Source organism: Nycticebus coucang, chromosome 2 (genome assembly GCF_027406575.1).
Source record: "Nycticebus coucang isolate mNycCou1 chromosome 2, mNycCou1.pri, whole genome shotgun sequence".
Lineage (NCBI taxonomy): Eukaryota > Metazoa > Chordata > Mammalia > Primates > Lorisidae > Nycticebus > Nycticebus coucang.
Window position 1 is genome coordinate 90034485 of NC_069781.1, and position 14376 is coordinate 90048860.

Consider the following 14376-nt stretch of genomic DNA (forward strand, 5'->3'; position numbering starts at 1 on the left):
CTCTTTAAGTTCTCGTGCCTGTGGAAGTTGCGGGCGGGTTTAGATGGATTGAACATACGCGACCACTTGCCGTTTTTCCCCTGTTTTAGTCCTCCTCTTGGGGTCCAGAAGTCTCTCGCCGACTCCCTGTATCCTCTCAGGGGTGATGATAGGCAGATCCCACCAGCCAGAGATGCCTGGAGTCCTATATCCCCAGACTCACGGTGCCCAGATGCAATGAATCTTTTTCTCAGCTGCCATCTTGCTCCGCCTCTCTAATACATTATTTTTTATTTATGTTTTTGAGACAGAGTCTCACTTTGTCACCCTCAGAAAAGTGCTGTGTTGTCACAGCTCACAGCAACCTCAAACTCTATCTCAAAATTTTGTGGTGACCCATCTAATGAAGATAGCACGTTCATATTCCTAGTTTGAAAGTCTACTCTTATTGTCAATATATTCAACACAGTAGTCAAGAACTTTTCTGTTTCCTCCAACTGAAACTCAACCCAAAATAGTTAGGTATGGAGGAGAGGAGCAAGATGGTGGCCGAGTAACAGCTTTCTTGCAATTGGGCATGGTGAGTCTGGGAAGAGAAGACTCCTGGCATCTGTGGCTGATGGGATATTCCCAGAAACATCCCTTTGGGGACACAGGAAATCAGCATGAGACTTCTGGACCCCATGAGCAGGACAAAAGCAGTGGAGAATTGGCAAGTGTTTGTGTGCATTCGTTCGGTCTAATCCCGTCGGCAGCTGTAAGTACAGCAGCAGTGAGATTGCAAAGTGGAAAGGCCTTACCTGTGAGCTGTTTTGTTTTTTTTTTTGGACTTGGCACTCAGTTGAACTACCTTGGGTGAACTTGGGCAAGAATGTAGAGGACTTTAAGCATTGTCTAGGGCCCCAGACTGAGCCGCTGAGCCAGATGGAGCTAATAGTGTTTGGCTGTGGGGCATGCGGAGCTATTGTGGGAGAACTGCCCCAGCAAGCTCCACCCTCAGGGTTGCAGAGCAAGGATCAGATGGGAGTGAGTAATCTAGTGACTGAGCAGCCTAAAGGTGGGGACTAAGATGCTTTACAGCCTTAGCTCTCAGGGACATAGAGTGACACCAGTTTTGGCACACTGGGTAAGTGGATAGCCACTTCAGGTGTGATCCCAGTGACATGCTTTCCTGGGAACGCTTCTGCTTAGCCAAGGTTATCAGTTTAAAGTGCCTTTTAAGTGGGATAAGGAGAGATTTAGGTTTCCACCCTGTGGGGTTTGAGAAATCAACAGAGGCCTCCAGCCTCCATCTCATACAGCCATACCAGCATTGTGATTAACATCTCATACCCCAGGAGATCACCTGTTGCCCAGACAATATCCAGCAAGATACATACATACATATATATATATATATTGCTTATATATATATATATGCAATATATATATTGCTTATATATATATACTGCTTTTTTTTTAAATTTCAATCTTTTCCCTATAGATTGTTCTTTTCTTTTTTCTCTTTCTTTTCTTTCTTCATTTTTCTAGTTTAAATATAATTTTTAATTGTTGCCTTTTTCAACAATTAGAACTTCATTTTTGCTAGTGTTTCTACACCTATTGTTCAGTTTCCCCCCAATTTTATCCTGTAAAGTTTTCTGATTGTTTGTTTTGGTTTGATTTATAGAATTTTTGCCTTTCTTCTCTACTTGGTGGAGGTGGGGTACTGTTTCTGAACAGGCAAGCAAAGAGCTGCTGACCTCAAGGGAACCACCCAACCTGGCACCCCCCTGAAGTTGGGGGTTTTTAAGGTTGGGTCAAAGGACCCTACTGTACACCTATATTGCTCCTGTCTCCCTCTTTCTGTACCTCTCTTCCTTTTGTCAATATTCTCTTTTACCCACTTCCTCTCCTTTCTCTTTTCTTTCTTTTTTTTCTTCTAGCTCTTCAATCTTCTCATCCTTCTAGTCCTGTACAAAAGAACTCATCAAAACCCTAGTCCAGAGGCATGGCAACTTAAAGATTAAGAGGAAGTGAAAGGAAAATTAAGGTAAGGAAAGAGATAAAAGAAATCACTCATGAGGAAGAATCAGCAGAAAACTCCTGGCAACATGCAAAACCAGTCTAGAGCCACCCCCCAAGGGACTGTGAGGTAGCTACTACAGAGGATTCCACCTATAAAGAAATGTTATAAATGGAAGAAAGAGAATTTAGAATACACATGATGAAAACAATGAAGGAAATGATGGAAAAAATAAGGAAACTGCTGATAAAGTGGAAAATAACCAGAAGGAAATCCAAATACACAATCTAATAAGAGATGAATGATATGAAGAATATGGAAAGGATATAAAAGAGATGAAGGAACTAAAGCAGTCAATTAGGGAACTTAAAGATGCAATAGAAAGTATCAACAACAGATTAGACCATGCAGAAGAAATAATCTCATAGGTAGAGGACAAAGCTCTTGAGATAACTCAGATAGTGAAAGAGGCAGAAAAGAAGAGAGAGAAAGCAGAACGTTCACTGACAGAATTATGGGACTTTATAAAGTGTTCAAACATATGAGATATCAGTATCCCAGAAGGGGAAGAAGAAGGCCCCAGGGGAATGGAAGCCATACTAGGGAATATTATAAATGAAAATTTCCCAAATATCACCAAAGATTCTGACATACTCCTTTCGGAGGGATATCAGACCCCAGGTCGCCTCAACTCTAACCAAGCTTCTCCAAGACACATTGTGATAAACCTGTTCAAAGGCAAAAGAAAAGATTCTTTAAGCTGCCAGGAGTAAGCGCCAGTTGACCTACAGGGGCAAATCCATCAGAGTGACTGCAGACTTCTCTAATGAAACTTTCCAAGCAAGAAGACAGTGGTCATCTACCTTTAATCTACTTAAACAGAATAATTTCCAGCCCAGAATTCTATATCCTGATAAGCTGAGCTTTAAAATTGACAGAGAAGTCAAATCATTTACTGATATACAAACATTGAGGAAATTTGCCACAAGACCAGCTCTACAGGAAATACTTCAACCTGTTCAACATACTGACGATCACATGGATCAATAGTAAAGTAAGAACTCAGCAATTAAAGGACTGATGCAAAAGATAAAACTAAACAATGGACTCTCACAAAATAAGATGAATAGAATGCTACCATACTTATCAATTATCTCAATAAATGTTAATGGCTTGAATTCCCCACTGAAGAGACATAGATTGGCTGACTGGATTACAAAACACAAGCCATCCATTTGCTGTCTGCAAGAAACACACCTGGCTTCAAAAGACAAATTAAAAGTTTGAGTTAAGGGTTGGAAGACAATTTTTCAGGCAAATGGAATTCACAAGAAAAGAGGAGTTGCAATCTTATTTTCAGATACATGCAGATTTAAAGGAACTAAAGTCAAAAAAGACAAATATGGTCACTTTATATTGGTCAAGGGAAAAATACAACAAGAAGACATTTCAATTCTAAATATTTATGTACCCAATTTAAATGCTCCCAGATTCTTGAAACAGACCTTACTCAGTTTGAGCAATATGATATCCTACAATAATACCATAATAACAGTGGACTTTAACACTCCTCTTACAGAGCTGGACAGATCCTCTAAACAGAAATTAAACAAAGATATAAGGGAATTAAATGAGGCCCTAGAATGACTATGCTTGATAGATGCATATAGAACACTCCATCCCAAAGATAAAGTATATACACTCTTCTCATTGTCCCATGGAACATTCTCTAAAATTGATCATATCCTAGGCCACAAAACAAACCTCAACAGAATCGAAAGAATTGAAATTTTACCTTGTATTTTCTCAGACCACAAGGCACTAAAGGTGGAACTTGAGTTCCAACAAAAATGTTCAACCCCACACAAAGGCATGGAAAGTAAACAACCTTTTTAATGCACAGTTGGGTGCAGGAAGAAATAAAAAAGGAAATCATTAACTTCCTTGAGCATAACAACAACGAAGACACAAGCTACCAAAATCTGTGGGATACTGCAAGAGCAGTTTTGAGAGGAAAATTTATTGCTTTAGATGCCTACATTCAAAAAACAGAAAGAGAATGCAACAATAAACTCATAAGCCGTCTTATGGAATTAGAAAACAAAGAACAATCTCAGCCTAAACCCATCAGAAGAAAAGAAATATCCAAAATCAAATCAGAGATCAATGAAATGGAAAACAAAAGAATCATTGAGAAAATTAATGAAACAAAGAGTTGGGTTTTTTGAAAAAATAAATAAAATACACAAACCTTTGGCCAGACTAACTAGAAATAGAAAGGTAAAATCTCTAGTAACCACAGTCAGAAATAATAAAGGGGAAATTACAACTGATCCCACAGAGATACAAGAGATCATCTCTGAATACTACCAGAGACTCTATGCCCAGAAATTTGAAGGAAATAGATCAATATTTGGAATCACACCCTCTTCCTAGACTTAGCCAGGAAGAAATACAGCTCCTGAACAGACCAATTTCAAGCACTTTATTAAAGAAATAATAAAAAAAATCTTCCAACAACAACAACAAAAAAATACCTGGTCCAATGGCTTCACACGAGAATTCTATCAAACCTTCGAGGAAGAGCTTATTCCTATACTGCAGAAATTATTCTAAAAAATTGAGGAGGAAGGAATTTTCCCCAATATGTTCTATGAAGCCAGTATCACCCTGATACCCAAACCAGGAAAAGACCCAACTAAAAAGGAGAATTTCAGACCAATTTCACTAATGACTGTAGATGCAAAAATTCTCAACAAAATCCTAGCCAATAGATTATAGCTTATCATCAAAAAAGTCATACATCATGATCAAGTAGGTTTCATCCCAGGGATGCAAGGCTGCTTTAACATACGTAAGTCCATATGCATTATGTACCATATTAATAGAAGAAAAGCAAAGAACATATGATCCTCTCAATAGATGCAGAAAAAGCATTCGATAAAATCCAGCATCCTTTCCTAATTAGAATACTGAAGAGTATAGGCATAGGTGGGTCAATTCTGAAACTGATCAAAGCTCTCTATGACAAACCCATAGCTAATATTTTACTGAATGGAGTAAAACTGAAAGCTTTTCCTCTTAGACCTGGAACCAGACAAGGTTATCCTCTGTCACCATAACTATTCAATGTAGTGCTGGAAGTTCTAGCCCATACAATTAGGTAAGACAAGAAAATAATGGGCATCCAAATGGGAGCAGAGGTCAAACTCTCCCTCTTTGCTCACAGATATAATCTTATACTTAGAGAACCTCAAAGACTCAACCACAAGACTCCTGGAAGTCATTAAAAAATACAGTAATGCCTCAGAATATAAAATCAATGTCCACAAGTCAGTAGCCTTTGTATACATCAATAATAGTCAAGATGAGAGGCTAAGTAAGGACACAACTCCCTTTACCATACCTTCATAGAAAATGAAATACCTAGGAATATACCTAACAAAGGAGGCGAAGGACCTTTATAAAGAAAATTATGAAATCCTAAGAAAGGAAATAGCAGAGGATATTAACAAATGGAAGAACATACGATGCTCATGACTGGGAAGAATCAACATTGTTAAAATGTCTATACTTCCCAAAGGGAATATAGGTAGATTCCCAAAGCAATCTACCTATTCAATGCCATTCTTATCAAGATACCAAGACTGTACTTTCTGGATTTGGAAAAAATGATTCTGTGTTTTGTATAGAACCAGAAAAAACCTTGTATAGCTAAGGCAGTTCTGAGTAATTAAAACAAAACTGGGGGCATCACCATACCAAATTTTAGTCTGTACTATAAAGCCATAGTCATCAAGACAGCATGGTACTGGCACAAAAATAGAGATACGGACATTGGGAATCAAATAGAAAAACAGGAAATGAACCTAACATCTTACAACCACCTAATCTTTGCTAAACCAAACAAGAACATACCTTGGGGGAAAGACTCCCTATTCAATAAATGGTGCAGGGAGAATTGGATATACACATGTAAAAGACTGAAACTGGACCCACACCTTTCCCCACTCACAAAAATTGATTCAAGATGGATAAAGGACTTAAATTTAAGGCATGGAATAATAAAAATCCTCAAAGAAAGCATAGGAAAAACACTGGAAGATATGGGCCTCGGGAAAGAGTTCATAAAGAAGACTGCCCATGAAGAAGACTGTCGTGGCAATTGCAACAACAACAAAAATAAACAAATGGGATTTCATTAAGAAAGCTTAATTAAAAAGCTTCTGTACACCTAAGGAGACAACAACCAAAGCAAACAGACAACCTACACAATAGGAAAGGATATTTGAATATTTTGAATCAGACAAAAGCTTGATAACTAGGATCTATAGAGAACACAAATTAATCCACATGAAAAAAGCCAACAATCCCATATATCAATGGGTAAGAGACAGGAATAGAACCTTCTCTAAAGATGACAGACCAATGGCTAACAAACATCATCATTCCTAATTATTAGAGAAATGCAAATCAAAACCACCTTGAGATACAATTAACCCCAGTGAGAATGGCCCACATCACAAAATCTCAAAACTGCAGATGCTGGCATGGATGTGGAGAGAAGGGAACACTTTTACACTGCCGGTGGTACTGCAAACTAATACAATCATTTTGAAAGGAAGTATGGAGAACCCTCAAAGAACTCAGTCTAGACCTCCCATTTGATCCTGCCATCCCATTACTGGGCATCTACCCAGAAGGAAAAAAATCCTTTTATCATAAGGGCACTTGCACTAGACTGTTTATTGCAGCTCAATTTATAATCACAAAAATGTGGAACAGACTAAATGCCCACCAACCCAGGAATGGATTAACAAGCTGTGGTATATGTACGCCATGGAATACTAGTCAGCCATTGAAAAAATGAAGACTTTACAGCCTTTGTATTAACCTGGATGGAAGTAGAACACATTTTTGTTAGTAAAGCATCACAAGAATGGAGAAACATGAATCGTATGTACTCAATTTTGATATGAAGACTATTAATGACAATTAATGACACCGTAGGGGTGGGGGAAAGGAAGAGCAAGAGAGAGGGAAGGAGTGAGGGGTGGGACCTTGGTGTGTGCCACACCTTTTGGGGGCAAGACAGGATTGTAAGAGGGTCTTTACCCAACAGATGCAATCAGTGTAACCTGGTTTCTTCTTCCCTCAATGAATCCCCAACAATAAATTAAAAAAAAAATAGCTTAGGTATGAAATGAATGATTCATTCACATTGCTAGAGAAACACCAGGGTAGTACACAGACATAAAGTATTAGCTGGAAGAAATTTGGCTATGGGGCCTGGCACCATGGATATGAAGCCTAGCTGTGTAACTGTCTCTCCTCTCTGCTAGATATGATTTTATTTGTTATGGACTGAATGTTTGTGTCCCCTACCCCTTTAAATTCATATAAGTTTGGACAATTAAGTTTTAGAACTCATCCTGGAAAAAGTGCTACATACCTCATTGCTGAATATCACTATGGTTACCTTTAGTGGGAAGCTATGCACCAACACCAGCACCTCATCTATCCTTGAAAGCCATTTTGGAACTCTTTTTCTGGAATGTTCATCAGCACTGTCATCATACACGGTCTAACAATTAAGTTTGCAAACTCATCTTAGAAAAGGTGCTACATATATCACTGCTGAATATCACTATGGTCACCTTTGAAGTACTCCCCTTGGCCATCTGGTGACCATAGTGATATTCAGCAATGTGGTATGTAGCACTTTTCTTTGAATGAATTTGTGAACTTAAATGTCAGAACTTGTATGTTGAAGCCATAACACCAGTGTGGCAGTATTTGGAAATAAGGCCTCTAAGGAAGTAATTAAGATAAAATGAAATAATTTTTTTATTATTAAAATTATTTATTTATTTATTTATTTATTTTTTATTGTTGGGGATTCATTGAGGGTACAATAAGCCAGGTTACACTGATTGCATTTTTCTTTTCTTTTTTTTTTTTAAAGCAATTTGGACATTTATTTATCTCTTAACAAAATACCTAGAGGTAGGTGGGCCTGGGATCAGTAGGTCAGTGACTGGGTATTTTAATGGCTGAGGGATGTCACTGTAGGTCCAGACTCTAACTTTTCCATCCTTCAGCCTTGGCTGTGAGTAACAATGCACCTGTGAATCCAAGATGGCTGCCACAACATCATCCCACAGGCGGCTCCAAAGCTGAAAAGCTGGGGCCAGAGAGAAGTGAGGGTACATATCTCCAGAAATATTTTATTTTATTTTATTTTTTTATTGTTGGGGATTCATCGAGGGTACAATGAGCCAGGTTGCACTGATTGCAATTGTTAGGCAAAGTCCCTCTTGCAATCATGTCTTGCCCCCATAAAGTGTGACACACACCAAGGCCCCACCCCCCTCCCTCCATTCCTTTTTCTGCTTTTCCTCCCCCCCATAACCTTAATTGTCATTAATTGTCCTCATATCAAAATTGAGTACATAGGATTCATGCTTCTCCATTCTTGTGATGCTTTACTAAGAATAATGTCTTCCACGTCCATCCAGGTTAATACGAAGGATGTAAAGTCTCCAATTTTTTTAATAGCTGAATAGTATTCCATGGTATACATATACCACAGCTTGTTAATCCATTCCTGGGTTGGTGGGCATTTAGGCTGCTTCCCCATTTTGGCGATTGTAAATTGAGCTGCAATAAACAGTCTAGTACAAGTGTCCTTATGATAAAAGGATTTCTTTCCTTCTGGGTAGATGCCCAGTAATGGGATTGTAGGATCAAATGGGAGGTCTAGCTTGAGTGCTTTGATTTTTCTCTATACTTCCTTCCAAAAAGGTTGTACTAGTTTGTAGTCCCACCAGCAGTGTAAAAATGTTCCCTTCTCTCCAGATCCACGCCAGCATCTGCAGTTTTGAGATTTTGTGATGTGGGCCGTTCTCACTGGGGTTAGATGATATCTCAGGGTTGTTTTGATTTGCATTTCTCTAATATATAGAGATGATGAACATTTTTTCATATGTTTGTTAGCCATTGGTCTGTCATCTTTAGAGAAGGATCTATTCATGTCTTTTGCCCATTGATATACAGGATTGTTGGCTTTTTTCATGTGGATTAATTTGAGTTCTCTATAAATCCTAGTTATCAAGCTTTTGTCTGATTGAAAATATGCAAATATCCTTTCCCATTGTGTAGGTTGTCTCTTTGCTTTGGTTGTTGTCTCCTTAGCTGTACAGAAGCTTTTCAGTTTAATGAAGTCCCATTTGTTTATTTTTGTTGTTGCAATTGCCATGGCAGTCTTCTTCATGAAGTCTTTTCCCAGGCCAATGCCTTCCAGTGTTTTTCCTATGCTTTCTTTGAGGATTTTTGTTGTTTCATGCCTTAAATTTAAGTCCTTTATCCATCTTGAATCAATTTTTGTGAGTGGGGAAAGGTCTGGGTCCAGTTGGGAGAACTGGATATCTTTTACATGTGGATATCCAGTTCTCCCAACACGATTTATTGAATAAGGAGTCTTGCCCCCAAGGTATGTTCTTGTTTGGATTATCAAAGATTAGGTGGTTGTAAGATGTTAGTTTCATTTCCTGGTTTTCTATTCGATTCCAAGTGTCTATGTCTCCATTTTTGTGCCAGTACCATGCTGTCTTGAGCACTATGGCTTTGTAGTACAGCCTAAAATCTGGTATGGTGATGCCACCAGCTTTATTTTTATTACTAAGAACTGCCTTAGCTATATGTGGTTTTTTCTGGTTCTATACAAAACACAGAATCATTTTTTCCAACTCTTGAAAGTACAATTTTGGTATTTTGATAGGAATGGCATTGAATAGGTAGATTGCTTTGGGAAGTATAGACATTTTAACAATGTTGATTCTTCCCATTTAGGAGCATGGTATGTTCTTTCATTTGTTAATATCCTCTGCTATTTCCTTTCTGAGAATTTCATGATTTTCTTTATAGAGGTCCTTCACCTCCTTCATTAGGTATATTCCTAGGTATTTCATTTTCTTTGAAACTATGGTGAAGGGAATTGTGTCCATAATTAGCTTCTCATCTTGACTGTTACTGGTGTATACAAAGGCTATTGACTTTGGACACTAATTTAATATCCTGAAACATTACTGTATTTTTTGATGACTTCTAGGAGTCTTGTGGTTGAGTCTTTGGGGTTCTCTAAGTATAAGATCATGTCATCAGGAAAGAGGGAGAGTTTCATCTCGTCTGCTCCCATTTGAATTCCCTTTGTTTCCTTGTCTTGCCTAGTTGTATTGACTAGAACTTCTAGTACTATGTTGAATAGTAAAGGTGACAGAGGACAACCTTGTCTGGTTCCAGTTCTAAGAGGAAAGCTTTCAGTTTTACCCCATTCAGTAAAATATTAGCTGTGGGTTTGTCATAGATAGCTTCAATCAGTTTTAGAAATGTGCCACCTATGCCTATACTCTTCAGTGTTCTAATTAGAAAAGGATGCTGGATTTTATCAAATGCTTTTCTGCATCTGTTCAGAGGATCATGTGATCTTTATTTTTGACTCTGTTAATATGGTGGATAACGTTTATGGACTTGCGTATGTTAAACCAGCTTTGCATCCCTGGGATGAAACCTACTTGATCATGATGTGTGACTTTTTTGATGATAAGCTGTAATCTATTGGCTAGGATTTTGTTGAGAATTTTTGCATCTATATTCATGAGTGAGATTGGTCTGAAATTCTCCTTTTTGGTTGGGTCTTTTCCTGGTTTTGGTATCAGGGTGATGTTTGCTTCATAGAATCTGTTGGGGGAAGATTCCTTCTTCCTCAATTTTTTGGAATAATTTCTACAGTACAGGAATAAGCTCTTCCTTGAAGGTTTGGTAGAATTCTGGTGTGAAGTCATCTGGACCAGGGTGTTTTTTGGTTGGAAGCTTTTTTATTGTTTCTTTAATCTCAGTGCTTGAAATTGGTGTGTTCAGGTTCTCTATTTCTTCCTGGCTAAGTCTAGGGAGAAGGTGTGATTCCAAATATTGATCCATTTCCTTTACCTTATCAAATTTCTAGGCATAGAGTCTCTGGTAGTATTCAGAGATGATGTCTTGTATCTCTGTGGGATCAGTTTTTATTTCCTCTTATCATTTCTGATTGAGGTACTAGAGATTTTACTTTTGTATTTCTCATTAGTCTGGCCAATGGCTTATCTATTTTATTTATTTTTTCATAAAACAACTGTTTGTTTCATTACTTTTCTGAAGGATTCTTTTGTTTTCAATTTCATTGATCTTTGACTTGGTTTTGGATATTTATTTTCTTCTACTGGGTTTAGGCTTAGATTGTTCTTCTTTTTCTAATTCCATAAGATGACTTGTAGGTTTATTGTTGCATTCTCTTTCTGTTTTTTGAATGTAGGCATTTAAAGCAATAAATTTTCCTTTCAAAACTACTTTTGCAGTATCCTACAGGTTTTGGTAGCTTGTGTCTTCATTGTTGTTATGCTCAAGGAAGTTAATGATTTCCTGTTTTATTTCTTCCTGCACCCATCTGTTATTCAACAGAAGGTTGTTTACTTTCCATGCCTTTGTGTGGGGTTGAACATTTTTGTTAGAGTTGAGCCACCTGTAGTGCCTTATGGTCTGAGAAGATACAAGGTAAAATTTGAATTCTTTTTATTCTGTTGATACAAATATCAACAGAATATTTTGTGTCCCAGGATATGATAAATTTTGGAGAATGTTTCATGAGGTGATGAGAAGAATGTATATTCTTTGTCTTTGGGATGGAGTGTTCTGTATGCGTCTATCAAGCACAGTTGTTCCAGGGTCTCATTTATATTTCTTATATCTTTGTTTAATTTCTGTTTAGAGGATCTGTCCAGCTCTGTAAGAGGAGTGTTGAAGTCCACTGTTATTATGGTATTATCTGATATTATATTGTCCAAACTGAGTAAGGTCTGTTTCAAGAATCTGGAAGCATTTAAATTGGGTACATAAATATTTAGAATTGAAACTTCTTCTTGTTGTATTTTTCCCTTGACCAATATAAAGTGACCATCTTTGTCTTTTTTGACTTTAGTTGCTTTAAATCCACATGTATCTGAAAATAAGATTGCAACTCCTCTTTTCTTCTGAATTCCATTTGCCTGATAAATTGTTTTCCAACCCTTGACTCTGAGTTTTAATTTGTCTTTTGAAGCCAGGTGTGTTTCTTGAGACAGCAAATGGATGGCTTGTGTTTTGTAATCCAGTCAGCCAATCTATGTCTCTTCAGTGGGGAATTCAAGCCATTAACATTTATTGAGATAATTGATAAGTGTGTTAGTGTTCTATTCATCTTATTTTGTGAGAGTTCATTGCTTAGTTTTATCTTTTGCATCAGTGTGGAGGTTAGGTTCTGTCCTTTAATTTCTGAGTTTTTACTTTGCTGTGATCCATTGTGATGGTTAGTGTGCAGAACAGGTTGAAGTATTTCCTGTAGAGCTGGTCTTGTTGTGGCGAATTTCCTCAATTTTTGTATATCCATAAATGATTTGATTTCTTTGTCATTTTTAAAGCTTAGCTTAGCAGGGTATAGAATTCTTGGCCGGAAATTGTTCTGTTTAAGTAGGTTAAAGGTAGATGACCATTGTCTTCTTTCTTGGAAAGTTTCATTAGAGAAGTCTGCAGTCACTCTGATGGATTTGTCCCTGTAGGTGAACTGTCGCTTACTCCTGGCAGCTTGCAGAATCTTTTCTTTTGTCTTGACTTTGGACAGGTTCATCACAATGTGTGTTGGAGAAGCTTGGTTAGAGTTGAGGCCACCTGGGTCTGATATCCCTCTGAAAGCTGTGTGTCAGAATCTTTGGTGATGTTTAGGAAATTTTCTTTTATAATATTCTCTAGTATGCTTCCATTCCTCTGGGGTCATTCTTCTTCCCGTTCTGGAATTCCTATAACTCATATGTTGGAACCCTTCATAAAGTCCCATAATTCTGACAGTGAACATTCTGCTTTCTCTCTCTTCTTTTCTGCCTCTTAACTATCTGAGTTATCTCAAGAACTTTGTCCTCTACCTCCGAAATTCTTTCTTCTGCATGGTCTAAGCTGTTGCTGATATTGCATCTTTAAGTTCCCTACTTGACTGCTTCAGTTCCTTCAACTCTGTTATATCCTTTCTATATTCTTCATATTGTTCATCTCTTATTTGATTGTGTTTTTGGATTTCCTTTTGGTTATTTTCCACTTTATTAGCAGTTCTTTCATTGTTTCCATCATTTCCTTCATTGTTTTCATCATGTTTATTCTAAATTCCCTTCTTGTCATTCCTAACATTTCTGTATAGGTAGAATCCTCTGAAGCAGGTACCTCATGGTCCCTTGGAGGCGTTGCTCTGGACTTTTTCTTCATTTTTCCAGGAGTTTAGTGCTGATTCTTTCTCATGAGTGATTTCTGTTATCTGTTTCCTTGCCCTAATTTTCCTTCCACTTCCTCTTGGTCTTAAAGTTCCTGTGCCTTTGGACTAAGGTTTCAATGAGTCCTTTTGGTACAGGGCCAGAAGGATGAGAAGGTTGAAGAGCAAGAAGTGATAGAAAGAAGAAAAAGAAAGAAAGAATGAATGAAAAGAAAATAGAGAACGGAGAGGGGGTGGGTAAAAGGGATTATTGACAAAAAGAAAAGAGGCACAGAAAGATGGAGACAGAGCAATATAGTTGTATAGTAGGGTACTTTAACACAATCTTAAAAAACACCCAACTCTGGGGGTTCCTGATTGGCTGGTTCCCTTCAGGTCAGCAGGTATTTGCTACCCTTTTCTGACACAGTACCCCACTCCCACCAAGCAGAGAGGAAAGACAAAAATGTTATAAATAGAACCAAAACAAACAAACAGAAAACTTTACAGGATAAAATTTGATGAAAAACCAAATAATAGGGTTAGAAGCACTAGCAAAAATGAAGTTATAATTATTGAAAAAGGCAGCAATGGGAAATTCTATTTAAACTAGAAAAATGGAAAAAGAAAAGAAAGAATAGAAAAGAAAAGAAAAGATTGGTGGGATTACACAAGCGGTGCATCTTACAAGGGTATATGTGAAACTTGGTAAATGGTCTGTAAAGCTAGCGAATGATGCCCCATGATCATATCAATGTACGCAGCTATGATTTAATAAAAAAATAAAAAAAATAAGAAAAAAGAAAAGAAAAGAAAAAATCTGTACAGAAAATGTTGAAATTAGAAAACAAAACAACAAGAACAAAATAAACAAAAAACAAACAACAACAATGACAACAAGAAAAAACAACCAAAAACAAAACAATATATATATCTGTGGAATATTATTTGGGCAACAAGTGGTCTTCTGGGGTATGAGATGTTAATCACAATGCTGATACAACTGGAGGCCTCCACCTATTTCTGAAATCCCACAGGGTGGAAACCCTAAATCTCTCAGCCCTCTTAAAAGGCACTTTGATCTTCT